We start from the raw sequence: 13776 nt of genomic DNA, 5'->3' as shown, positions 1-13776 counted from the left end.
TGTTTCTGTGCCCAGTAGCTCTGTGGTGAGTCCCTCCAATTAACTAGCCTTTCTCCTTGAAAGTTCCAAGACTTTTTTTCTGTTGGGGCTTATGGATTATTTGGAATAGAATTACCCAGAAAGCTTATTTAAAAATGCCCATTCCAAGTCCCACCCCACACTTGATACAGACTCTCTGGGAGTGGAGCCAGAGAAGATCATTGTGAATAAGCTCCTCAGATAATTGTATGATCTAAGACACTGTATGTTGTGATGTAATTTTATTTATTTTTTATTTTTTTATTTTTGTGTGTGTGATGTAATTTTAATTGACCTTTTCTTTTCTTGATAATCCTTCATATTTCTACTTAATTTACTTGAAACCTAACCAGCTCTCACCATTCTTTTCGAGTCCAAGAACCATAGTTTCATTCTTGAAGAATGAAAGCTTTAGGGTTCCCTCATACCACTAGAATAAAGGCGCTGTGGAGTTTCTGGACCTTTTTCCAAAGTACAGCGTCTGCTGAGCTGAGACTCATGCTCCTGTCAGAGAAAGCCTGGGAGGCGCACCTTGAAGGCAGAGGATGATCAGAAACCACAGCATTAAAGAAGCAGCAGTAACTTTTATTTGTTTGTTTTTAAGATAAAGGATAAGGAATGCAGCTGCTTCACTTTGGTGTGGGTCCTGGGAAGGGCTCTGTCCTCGGGCATGTGCTTCACTGTGCCTGGCCATAACCAGCAGGCAGATTGTTTAGGACTTCATTCCCACCTGAGGAGATACTGTACAGACACTTCTCTTCCTGGGATTTGTCAAAAAATGTCACCTTCCTTGGTCAGTTTTATGTTCTAGGTAATTAGAACTCAGTATTCTAGAACCTGGAGGTTTAGTGCACATAACTTGTGTGAGGAGTTAATGAGAATCAACTTTGACGCTTACCCTGTAGCTTAGGGCAAAATGGCTCAGTGTTCTAGGCCTTGTTTTTCTCATCTATAATGCGAATATCTGTCCTGCTTATGTCGTGGAGTTTTTGTGAAGATGAAGTGAGAAGGGTTATAGAGACACGGCATCCTTATTCAGAAATCAAGGTTTCTAGGGTGCAGCTTTTGCCGAGTAGCTTCTGAAAGCCGTTGTAAAGCAGTTTCACCTCAGAAGGAATGTTCCTTCTTTCAGGGATGAACAGTTTGCTTTTTCTTCCTCTCCTTTTCTCTTCTTTTTCACTCTTGCGGAAACTAAAATACTAAGTGAAGTGACACCCTCACTCCCACACTCCTCATCCAATTCTGGTTGCATCACAGGCTTTTCTTTTCTGCTGGCCTCACAGCATGCACGTGCCCTGTCACCTCTCGAGGTTTGGCTTTTCCTTTAGTGTTTCCTGTGGTGGCACATGCTTCTCGTCCCTAATGGCCATCTGTGAACACAGTGTTTTTCCCTGAGGCAGGAAGGACACCCTCTCTCCCCATCCATCAGATGAGGAGCTCAGTGCTGTGTCGGGGGCACGATGTCCCCCCTCGGGTTCTGTACTTGGACCTGAAGCCATGCCACTCTGTCTTCTGGCACACCCTTACCATGGTGTTACTTCATCTTAGCAAAGGCCCTCAGGATACATTCAGCCTCTTTTGCCCCCTGGAATGTCAAATGTCTCCACACAATTCCATCTATTCCCATACTTTCTATTTTAAATATTTCTGGAGGTGGATTTGCATCACCTTCACTTTTAAAATTAGCACTTCTCCTAAGGTAGAAAACCTCAATATTTGATCATTAATCAGACACTGTCAAACTTGAGACAAGTCCCAGACAAAGGTGGCATACTGTATTGCCAATTCCACAGCTGTTCCTAATGGACACTTGAAGATAGTGGTACTTTCCTCATAGCTGGTGGTTCATTCTACCATTGCCTATATTTAGCATAGGGGATTTGGGCAAAATCAGATTGCCTGTTTTCCCCGCAGTGTATTTCTGTCTCTTCCCAACATTTTCTTGAGCTATGTATAAAGATTTTTATTTCAAAATACTGAAAGATACTTAGATTTTTTATAAGTTCACTTCTGCCATCTCATGTTGCTTCTTTCTCCCATTGTCTTAGTGCTTTTGTAGCCCTTGAGAAACTCCATTGGGACTCATTTGTTCAAAATATAGTCTGGTGATCCTGTTCTTTGATAATTAAGTCAGTTGTGTTAAAACAAGAAGCAATCAAGTATCTTAAATCATGTAAGCCAGAATTACCACCACTTCCTACAGAACATAGCCCCCTTTGTCACTTAATCATTGACTAGGTTCCAAGTTCAACAAAGTCAGGAATTTGGTTTCATTTGTCTTTAATGTTAATCTTTTTCTCCTCTGGGCTCTCCTCCCTGGGGTGACCCTGCCCCACAGACACCCCTACACTTGAAGCTTCTCAGGACCTTTTCTTCTGCTCTCTCACCCCAAGGGCTAACTCTGACATCCACCATTCCCAGTTGTCAACTCTGGCATGAGAAGCAATAGTTACATTAGGGAAATGCCCCAAAAGCCTGCACGGTTGTTTTCATATTTTCAATGGGGGGCAGGGGAGTGGTGGGTGGGGGCGGCAGTCTCACTGAAGGGAGGAGGAGCAAGAGCCAAACCTGCCCCAGCCTGACTCATTGCAGATCCATTGCCCTGGAGACGCCCAATCCTTTCAGGCTTGAGCACTGCTGGTTTCTTCTTTTTCCTCTGCCCCAGACCTTCCAGATCTTAGGTTTTCTAGTGCATTTTATACTTCAGTTAGTCTTTTTATATATTATGCTAAAGTCTCCATTCCTCTTGTAACTGATGTTCTGGATGCATCAGTGGGGTCAACTACATTGCTCCTATTTTTTGATAGTGAAATTTTCTGACAAAGAAACTTACTGTTGGAATGCATCATCTTCAAGCATTAGACATTTCTATACTATCAGGTAGTATCTTAATCTATGTATTGCTGCTATTTACAAATCTAAGGAAGCCTGTTTAGAGCCAAATCTGGTTCCTTGCAGTTCTGAGATTAACAAGGATGCTTGACTCTTGGCATTAGGAAACTATCATGGAGGGGCACCTGGGTGGCTCAGTGGGTTAAGCCGCTGCCTTCGGCTCAGGTCATGATCTCAGGGTTCTGGGATCGAGCCCTGCATCGGGCTCTCTGCTCGGCTGGGAGCCTGCTTCCCTTCCTCTCTCTCTGCCTGCCTCTCTGCCTACTTGTGATCTGTCTGTCAGATAAATAAATAAAACCTTAAAAAAAAAAAAAGTTAAAAAAAAAAAACTATCATGGAGAAGGAATGAGCGTGAAGGAAGGAAAAGATGGATACCTTGGGTGTGAAATAGTCGTTTTCCAAATAAGACCATGAGATTTACAGGCTGGAGCTTACATGGTTTCAGCCTTGGTTACATGGCATCAATTCGAATTAAAGAATCACATGGCAAAGCAAAGCTCTGTGTCACAGAACTGTGCTGCTGAGATGTATTGTCAGGGGACAGTCACCAGAAACTGAATTCTGGTGTTCAAAACCGTTCTCATCCATGGTCTGAAAATGAAATGCAGTAAGGTGCTTATATAAGATTGTTTATTCCAAGCCAAATAAGGGAACTTTTGGGTACCAACATTTGTCTTTGAGGTATGTGCTCTTCCCCAGCACTGTCTAGTAGAACTTTCTGCAATGGTAGCAATGTTCCTGTCAGCACCGTTCAGTACAGTAGCTACTAGCTATATGTGAACACATTGAACCCTTGAAATAAGGTTATTATGACGGAAAAACTAAATTTTAATTTCGTGTAATGTAATTGGAAATAGCTGCATGTTACTGGAGGTTGCCATATTAGTGTAGCTGTAGATGTTCAGTGTGATGTTATTTTGCCATTCTCTTGATTTCAGTCAATTGGGTTTTCATTTATTTGATCTCATATGTGCATGACTGTGTGATCTTTTTACTTTTTAAATTTTTTTTCAGTAGCCACACCCAATGTGGGGCTTGAACTCACAATCCTGAGATTGAGAGTCACACACTCCACTGACCAATCCAGCCAGGTATCCCCAAGTGTGTGATTTTTTTAAAAATAGTTGAAAGAGATTTATACAGTATAATTGGTATGCTGTGTCCTTTAGACCCAGGGATTTTTTTTTTTTTTTTAACAAGCTTAAATGTTTACAAAAACTCTACCTGCAGATGTGGGAAACAGCGTGGATGGTATTCTCTGTTGCACAGAGAGCAGTTGATTAGCTGGTGAGGCGGAAGACCATGAGGGTCCAACCTGTCAGAGGCCTGCAACTTGGCCCCTGCAACAATGGATTCATCGTGATAGCATGTCCCAGGCTTGCCCTTTTTGAAAAGCATTTCACAAGCCTTTTCTATCCTTTTTGAGGCAAAAGGTGCCATAGAAGTACAGTCAACATTATTATCCCAATGAGCTCAAAGATTCTCATTGCACACTGTAAAAGTGAGATGATTGACTTGCATCGTGAGCATTGCTAAAATATGTCATCAAAGTCAAGGAAAGTTAAAAATTATTACCTATAAATTGCTTTTAAACAGGTGTATTCCACAGTACAATGAGTGGCATTTCTAAAGCATTGGTTAATATTCATTTGAAAACTTTCAATATGTGGGAGGAGAAACTATCTCTTAAATTACCTTCTCCTCTGCCAAATCGGTCTTTTATATACTGTAGCTTTTTCAGTATAACTTTATTTTTAAGCACGAATATGGAGTATGAGACAGTTTAATTAAAAATATATAAATTGATAAGATGTACAGTCAGCCTTCTGACAACTGGCCTGCATGGTGAATGCAGCGATAACTGGTCTCGTTGGGAATCTCGACAATGTTGCGGCAGCCTGAAGAACTCATCCCCAACTCCCTGCTCCTCTGAAATATAGATAAAATGTATTTTAGTTTCTTCAGGGAAGAGGGTTCAGTAATGTTTTATAGTTACTCATCTCCGGAAACCCTTGTCAAGCACCTCTCCTGACAAGCTGTGATGCATCACGAATAAAATAAAGCATATTACTAAGTTGTCTGCATTTTCCAGAAAGAGGACCCCTTTTCAAGTCTGAAGTGAAACCCTGGTGCACTTCGGGAATTTGTAAGACGTGACTTGATGTACATGTGCGGCTGTGTGTGGGTGCATGCCGAGAGTATGCTTTGCATTTTAGAAGTGGGTTTGGGGGAGAACTAATTATCAGACTTGGCGCATTAAAGACTTAACTTTTGTTTTCTTCAGATTGCCACCATAAATGTTTGTTTTTAACAAGAGGAGTTTGGGCATCTTCTCTTTTTTACCTTATTTTGCACTGGCAAAAAATTTACCAGAATAACCAAAAACTTGAAAAGTGTGCATCTCGTCTGCGTTCTGCATTTGGTGCTGGACTGTTAGGTCAGGTTTAAGGAATCTTGTTGAGGTCATTGCCTAAAAATTATGTTGTAAAAGCTAATCAAGCTAACCAAGTTTTTAAGTAATACTGTATAGTTTTAAAACTCGAGCTTCTCAAAATGTGACCTTTGGGTAGCACTTTGTGACCTGTGCAGAAGCTGTGAGCTGGCAGCAGATGATTATCCCACAGGTGAGTTTGAAGAGAAAGTTCAAGAAGAACCCAGCAGCTGGAGGGTGTACATCTCACAAGAACAGAGGTACTCATTTCAGCTACAGCTAGTGATTGCCAAGTGGGTCCAGCGATAGGCAGTATGAATTTTTAAAGAAAAGGTAGAAATTATTTTTTTATGTGGAATCTACCAGCTTTAAAAACTGGCTCCAATATCTTTAAAGCACCATACAAGCCCGAACACAGAACATCTACAATCCAGGGGATGGTATTCATAGTCTTGATTTTTATTTTCTGTCTTATTGAAGATTTTGCTATCATTAGACTGTTAGAGAACCCGAAGAACCATGCCGTTTCACAATATCTGTGACCAACCTCGTGTTCTTTTGAATGTCTTTTTAGGTTTCTGACAATGATCGGTCCTTTCCCCCAACCCCAAAGTGTTGAGCAGGCACATGGCACTTGAAAGTTTAGGGACAAACTCTGTGGGGCGAGTATGCCGCAGCCCTCCCCATGGAATCATGGGAACCTACCGCTGTGGTTCTAGACTGGATTAGACATACAGGTTCCAGGTTGGGACTGCCTGTGACCCCATTCTGATGAGCCTCCATGCTTGAGTTGGGGTGAAGAAAATAGTTGCATGAAATAACGTACTCCTTGGGGGTGAGAGAATCAAACAGAATTCAGGAAGAATGCTGGGAAAGCCAGCTAGTACCTGGAGGTCCTCAGACATCCCAGAGATGGTAGAAGCATATTAACCTTCAAGTAGAGAGAGGGATGGCATCTCTTAAGCAGCACCAAACCAAACAATGAAAAGCAAAACAACAACAAACATTGTCTTGGTAATTAAGCCAAAGAGGCGCCACTAGGGACTCAGAGTCAGCTAGCATGGATAGTAGGAACTTAGTAAATATTTGTTGAATTTAATTTTTCTTATTGTGCAATAATAACAGCTGCTGTTTATTAAATCACTAGCACTCCACTAAGCACTTTATATGCTTTTTTGATCCTACAACGACCATGCAAAGACAGATATTCTCCCCAGTTTCTATATGAGGGAACAGAGGCTCAGAGTGGGAAGTAGCTTTTCTCAGGACAGGCAGCTCAGAAGTCTGAAGGTTTCTGATTTCCAGAGCCGTACTGATTAGAGAAGAGCCTGGTTAAGGAAACTACCACCTTCCCATCATGTCTTCGAGGAAACGGGCTGACCACATGGTAGCATTAGAGTTGGGTTCGTGGGGACATGTTAGCTTTCAGATCTGCATGTCTGACCTTGCGGTAAGTACAGCGTTGATTGAGAGCATTGTGTGTTGACTGCATGCTTCTACGTCTTATTCATTGCATGTTCAGAAAAGTTGATTTCATGACCAAGAGTTGTTTTGGTAAGCCAAAAATTAATTGACTAGGCCATCATGCACACCAAAAGAGTGCTTAGTTGTTGTGTTGTAATGGAAAGAATTTTTTAACCAGTCTCCTTGTCACTGTAGGTTTAAAAAAACCTATGTGGATGCACATTTTTCTCTCCTTTAAATGGGAAAGAATATTAATATTTCTTTATAATGTAATTCACGTTTTCCATAAAAAAGAAATAGTATTTTCTGGTTTGTTCACTCTATACCCTATAAAGGATTTTTAATAGATGCTATGCATGAAGGACACTTTACACATGAATTGTCATGTGAATAAGGCTAATACTGATTCAAACTATTTTTTTAAACCACCACATGTCAATATTTATTACATTTCAATTTTTTTCTTATCAAGGACAAAATTCCTTTAAGTAGATAACTAAATGAGTTCTATTTTTGTTCAAAAACTTAATAAAATTATGGAAAAGACCAGGATTATTGTCAGAACTGTCCTATTCTCCAGCCCAAGTTCTCAGCTGACATCATCAATCAGGCAACAGCCCTGTGACCCTTGGCCTGACTCTCTCTTGCCCTCCTCACCCAAGGCTGTTCCAGCCAAGCCAGAGAACACGAAGGCCTGGACTACAGATGGGTTGCCATTCATTCTTAATCACTCAACAAATATTCAGTATCTTCTACACTTTGGCCATTGCATGAAGCACTAGGATACATGAGAGAAGAGAAATCATGGGTCCTGTCCTCACAGTGCTTCTAGCGTAGTCCAGGAGCAGAACTGAGCCGACAGCAGTACCATAGAGTGGGATAGCCAGCTGGTAAGGCAGAGGAGGGTGCTGCTAGGATCACATGGTGACTTAGCTGTTCCAGTATCCTCAGCCCAGTTGTTTCTCTTTATGGGGTAGTCCTGGGGACTCTGGGAATATATACATAGTGCTTAGAACAGTGTGTGGTACTTAAGAAATGCTCAATAAATATTAGCTATATATTCTGTATAATGTAATCTTATAAAAAAATTTTAGTGACAAAGTTCTCTGCAGCTACTTTGAATTATTTTCCATGTCCTGAGGTTCAAAACAGATATAATTGACTTTTCACAAAGAATTTTTTTTATACTTATTAAAATAGTTTCAGTTAGCTGATAAAAATTTACACATAATTACTTTGATCATACTTAAGGAATAATTAGCCCTGCAAATGGGAGTTATCATTATCTTAATCATCATTATTATCCTAATCTAAAGCATTTCTTAGAAATTAGATTTTGGGGTCGCCTGGGTGGTTCTGTCAGTTAAGCGCCCAACTCCTGGTTTCAGCTCAGGTCATGATCTCAGGGTCATGAGCTCGAGCCTCGAGTCGTGCTCTGCTCAGCGAGGGGTCTGCTTGAGATTCTCTCTCTCCCTCTCCCCTGCCCCCTGCACACATGAACACATACTCTTCCTCTCTCAAGTCTTAAAAATTAGATTTTGCCTTTTAATTAAAGGTAACCCCTCTTCAAAGCAAGTTTGTGGACCTGCCCTCAGCGTATTTACCATCTAAGATAATATCAATTGAGAGGCAGCATTAAATCTATTATTCCTTCACAAGTTACCATCTGTCAGTGTGCTCTGATTTATATGCTTTATTGTAATTGTTCTTGTATCTTTTTTGTGGTTATATAGCCTGCCTCTCCAGCAGATTCGGAGGCTTCATATCAGAAACAGTGTATCTAGAAACTAAGTGATAATTGTATTTGCTCCTAATTATGGCCCCAGAAAAGTACAGAAACTCTCAGATTCCCCACTTACTGGCATTTTACTGCACTTGTTCCATTACCTTCTCTTCTATATTTATATACCCATTATCATCCATCCTTTTCTGAACCTTGAAAACAAGCTGTACTTGCTGTTACTCAAGTTCATGTTGCAGACATGCTCCTCCATCACCTGCCATGGAGGTGATGATTTCCTATAACCTCCCAGTCAAGAAACCAGCATTTGACACAATACTGCCATCTTGTCTACAGGGCCCATTCAGAGTTCACTAGTTGCCCAAACACTTTTTTTTTTCTATTCTGGGATGGCAAACATTTACTAAGTATATCTGTGCTCCAGGTATTGTGCTAAGGATTGTGCTAGGATACTCAGGAAAAGGAAGAAATATGTTGCTGTGTTATTCCTTCTACATACATGTTACATTTAGTTGTCAGGTCTGTTAAGACACATCAGTCTGGGAGAGCTTGATAGTCTTGTTCTGTCTCTAAATCCTTGACAGTTTTAAAGAGTACAGGCCTTAATTTCTGTAGGGTGACCCTCAACCTACATCCATCTAGTGTTCCCCCGTAACCAGTTCAAGTCACGTAGGTTACTATAGAAACGGTGCCATGCTCACGCATCACGTGAGGTGGCAGTGCCATGACAGCCCATCCTATCCCAGTGATGTTGACCCCGATCACCTGCTCCTGGTGGTGTCTGCCAACTTTCCCCACCTTCAAGTCACTGTCTTCCCCTTCTTGGTTAGTATTTTGTGGGCATGACTCCCACCTGTGTTAGCCACCTCTGTGGTTGTTACTAGATGATGACCCCTGTATTTCTGTTACCTACTTTACATATATTGGGTAGCTTCCTACTATAAGGAGTACCTTTCCTTTTCTCCCATTTATTTATTTATTCATTCATTCACTTCATTTCTATAAGTTTGAACTCATGAGTTCCCATGCAATTCAGTGGATCGTAATCTGTTATTTACTTTGATGTGAAAATCGTCCAATTTGGCCTGGGGGAACCCTTTCCACTTGCTCTTCAGATGTGTCTCCCTCATTCACTGAGCATCCCTCTACTTTCTGACAAAAAAAATTTCCAGACTTACCTTAAACTTCCCTGGTCCCATTCCTGGAATCAGCCATTTTGCCATTTTGCCAAGGAGCTCTGGTTCTTTTTAGTTGGAGATGGTATTTAGGAACCAAGATCTGGGTGGCTGAGGTGCTTTATGCTACTGGCATGTTAATGCTTCTAGGTCCTCTCAGTCGAGAAAGCTAGGAGATACATGCGCACACACACTTAGATATTACACATGCATATATACTCATATACATGTACATCTAAAAGTATTTATATAGCTCTGTGTGGATATGTCTGTATGTATGTTTAATTATGAGTTCATACCGGTTCCTCAAGTTATAGTCCAACACCTTAGTGTTCTTTCTCACATCCTCCTTCCATGTTTGTAAATACCTCTCCAAAAATAAGAAGCCCATTTTTCTTTTTAGCATACTGATTTCATTGCTCAGTGTACTCACTCATTCCATGTAAATGATTTCCCAACCACACTCATCGTCTCTTCTACCCATCACCTCTTATCTCTCCCTCACCTCCCTATCCTTGGTTGTCCAGACTCTGGTTCACCTGTCTGCAGCCCCTCAACCTTCCCTCTTTTGTCTATTTGTTTGGCCTCCAGGCCCACTGGTCTTCATGTCCACGTCGCTTCCTATCCCAGCCTCCATGCTGACTCCTCCATTGAGGGGAAAGGAAAGAGACTCTTAAGTGAATTTTAATGCCTATCCAGAGACAAACTTGAAATGATTGGGATGATTGCTTCTCTGGAAAACCAGAGGCTTGTCCCATAAGGTATTCCATTTTTTCTTTTTTCTCATTTTCTTTTTTATCTTTGTTTTAATGAGTTTGTTTTCATTTTGAATTCAAATCATATTTTCTACTTTTATTCCTGCAGAGAACAGAAAAGAGAAACAAACTTTTGAGATAGATTTTAGGGGTCTTGGCAATAAGTTAAACCCAGGAAGTAAAACAGGGCTAAAACAAAATAAGCAGTGAAGAATATTAGCAAAGCAAGGCTCAGGGAAGAAGATTCACACTAACTGTAGGGAATTCATTAGGGTTTGTTTCAAGTTCTTATGTTGGTTTCTGTCTTAAGTCAGCTGATTCATGACTGAGTTCCTTTCATAGAAATATTCAAGATCTCTCTGGACAGCAGTGATCTAGAATTTTTCACACTTTACTTAGTCCTTTTCAGTGGGCCCATTCCACTCAGTTCCTTCAGTGTCTCCTCTTCAGAGGTAAGCAACATTTTTTGGAGAATTTAGTAGCTTGCTTGATATTAGGAAATTTTCACATTCACCTTATCTGTTCTTGGCTCTGTATATGGGTTCCTTTGAAAAGTTCTCTTCATTTCATAAAGGAGGTGTTCTCCCCACAACAGTAGTGTGTGTGTGGGTGTGTATGTGTGTGTACTCCACAGACCTGGGTTCAATTTCTAGAAGTCTCATTTGCCTTCTCTGTAAAATGGAGATTTAATGAGGCAATATATGTAAAAACATGCTTGGTATACATTAGGAGTTCAGTAACTATTGAGTATAATTATTTTTACTGCTATTGTCACCAAAATTATTAAAAACGTATTATTCAGGGGTGCCTGGGTGGCTTAGCCGGTTAAGCATCTGCCTTCAGCTTAGGTCATGATCTTAAGGATATGAGATCGAGCCCCACATTGGTGTCCCTGCTCAGCAGGGAGTCTGCTTGTCCCTCTCCCTCTGCCCCTTACCTCCACTCATGCTGTCTCTCAAAAAAATCGATAAATTCTTTTTTTAAAAAGGATTTTTTTTTTAAGCAGTTAAAAATGGTTCAAGGACCTGACTAGACATTAATGAAGAGAAGATATACAAATAACCCAATAAGCAGATGAAAAATGCTCAACACCAATAACCACTGGGCACTATGTTTCAAAGGCACAGTGAGATACCACTTCATACCAGGATGACTGCGATAACTTTCAAAAAAAAAAAAAGAAAGAAAGAAATAAAATGACCAGTGTTGATAAAGATAGGGAGAATTGGAACTCCTATGCACTGTTGCTGGGAATATAAGACGGTGTAGCCACTGTGGAAAGTTTAGCAATTCCTCAAAAAGTTAAATACAGGATTACCATATGACCCAGCAGTTCCACTCCTAGATACATGCCCAAAAGAACAAAAAACAAGGTACTCTGATGTACACCCATGTTCATAGCAACATTATTCACAGTAGCCAAAAAGTGGAAATAACCCAAATGTCCACCAGCAATTGAATGAATAAGTAAAGTATAATGTACATAAACAATGGAATATTATTCATCTTTTAAAAGGGAAGAAATTCTGTGGGGCCTCTGGGTGGCTCAGTCGGTTAAACAACCAACTCTTGATTTTAACTCAATCATGATCTTGGGATCATGAGATGGAGCCCTGTGTTGGCCTCTGTGCTGGGTGTGGTGCCTGCCCAAGAGTCTCACTCTCCCTCTGCCCCTCCCAACCCCATGCTCACTCACTCTCTCTTTCTCTCCCTCTCTAAAAAAGAATTTTTAAAAAATGGAAAAAATTCTGGTACATACCACAACATAGATGAAACTTGAAGTTATTATGTTAGATAAGCCAGACAAAGGAGGACACATATTGTATGAGTCCCCTTAAATGAGGTACCTAGAATAAGCAAATTCTTAAAGGCAGAAAGTAGACTAGTGGTTACCAGGGACTAGAGGGGGGAAATGGGATTAATACTTATTGGGTATGCTGTTTAGGATGATGAAAAGTTCTCGGAATGGATAGTGGCAATGGTCATACAACCTGGTAAGTGTACTTAATGCCACTGAATTATATAATCTAAAATGGTTAAAGTAGTAAGTTTTATGTTATATGTATTTTACCACAGATGAAAAAAAGAGATTACTGAGGTGTAAGATGGCATAACATGAAAAACGGGCTTATGTGTACTTCCTTTTTTCATAGTGTCCACTGGTTAGAGATATATTAATCCCCTCCCCTGACACTCACACACAGTCTGTCCAAAGAAAACTGAAGAATGACTTTCGTAGAGATAAATAGGTCACAGGAAGGGAAAGTTGGGAGGGCGGCAGTCAAAATGAACCTAGAACAGGTGTTGGCCTGTGGGCCAAATCTAGCCTGTAATTTGTAATGGTTCTTATGTTTTTAAAGGGTATAAATTATAAAACAACAAAGATGAATACATGACAAAGACTACATGTGACATCAAAGCCTGAGATATTTGTTACTTAGTCTTTTACAGAAAAAGTTTGTCAACACCTGGTTGAGAACTTTGCTGTGGCTTGAATTGTGCTTCCCCCCAAAATTCATGTGCTGAAACCCTACCCCGTAGTGTTGCCGTATTTGGGCTGGGGCCTGTGGTAGGTACTTAGATTTAGATGAGGTCATGAGGGTGGGATCCTCATGAGGAGACTGGTGTCCCTGCCCTGGGAAAAGTTGGTGCTCACATTTCTGTTGTTTAAGCCACCAGTCTCCGCAGTCTCCATTTTATTTCGGCAGCCAGAGCAGACTTAAGGCAAACATACTCTTCAGAGATCTGCCAAGAACCAACTCTACTCCTCAGCTCTTAAATTTTACCAAAATCTCCTCTCTTCACAAATGAAGGGGGTATTAAGAAGAGGAAGGAACACTTACCATAAAGCATGATAAGGGTATTTCTTTGAAATAACCAGAGTGGTGAGCAGTGGGTTCCAGAATGCTAAGAAGAATAGGGGTTCTACAATAGTGATTTTTCTCCGTGGCACCATCTGTTTTTCTTTGAGTGTAATAAAAGTGACAGCTTTTCGTGTACTGATACTCCCTGAGCCTTTTAAAGTCAAACATATGATGCTATTTGTGTGTAAAGGTTTTTCTCTTGCACCCATTTGTTTCTCCAGCTTGAATTTCTATGTAAACTCCCTTGGCTAAATTACACAAGCCGCCCACACCCAGCGCCGCCTCCCTCGCTGTGGAGCCGGACGGAAACCCGCCTCCTGCAGCCTGGAGGGTCCAGTACTCTGCTCACTGACTGCACCGGGCAGAGGAAGGTTTCCAGACAGGCAGAGCTGCCCCATACCCACTCCATGATGGTGAAATGCACCTTTGAAACATG

At 40.9% G+C, this 13776-nt stretch overlaps 1 protein-coding gene and 1 long non-coding RNA gene across 3 annotated transcripts in view; one reads left to right on the top strand and one right to left on the bottom strand.

Moving 5' to 3' along the window:
• Window positions 1-13776, top strand: part of HACD2 (3-hydroxyacyl-CoA dehydratase 2) — a 121390-nt gene that overhangs the window by 91509 nt on the left and 16105 nt on the right. The gene's annotated exons all lie outside the window — the stretch shown is intronic.
• On the bottom strand, window positions 3278-13369 carry LOC116585960. 2 transcript variants are annotated; one of them, XR_004283820.1, is made up of 4 exons: window positions 13320-13369; window positions 9725-9890; window positions 7593-7793; window positions 3278-3501 (listed from the first exon to the last, which is right to left on the bottom strand). It is a non-coding gene; the product is annotated as an uncharacterized LOC116585960 (long non-coding RNA). The 2 variants fall into 2 exon arrangements; XR_004283822.1 differs by lacking the exon at window positions 3278-3501 and adding an exon at window positions 4783-4839.

Source organism: Mustela erminea, chromosome 1 (genome assembly GCF_009829155.1).
Source record: "Mustela erminea isolate mMusErm1 chromosome 1, mMusErm1.Pri, whole genome shotgun sequence".
Classification (NCBI taxonomy): Eukaryota; Metazoa; Chordata; class Mammalia; order Carnivora; family Mustelidae; genus Mustela; species Mustela erminea.
The sequence above is the reverse complement of the archived record's forward strand: the minus strand, read 5'-3'. Positions and strand labels throughout refer to the sequence as shown.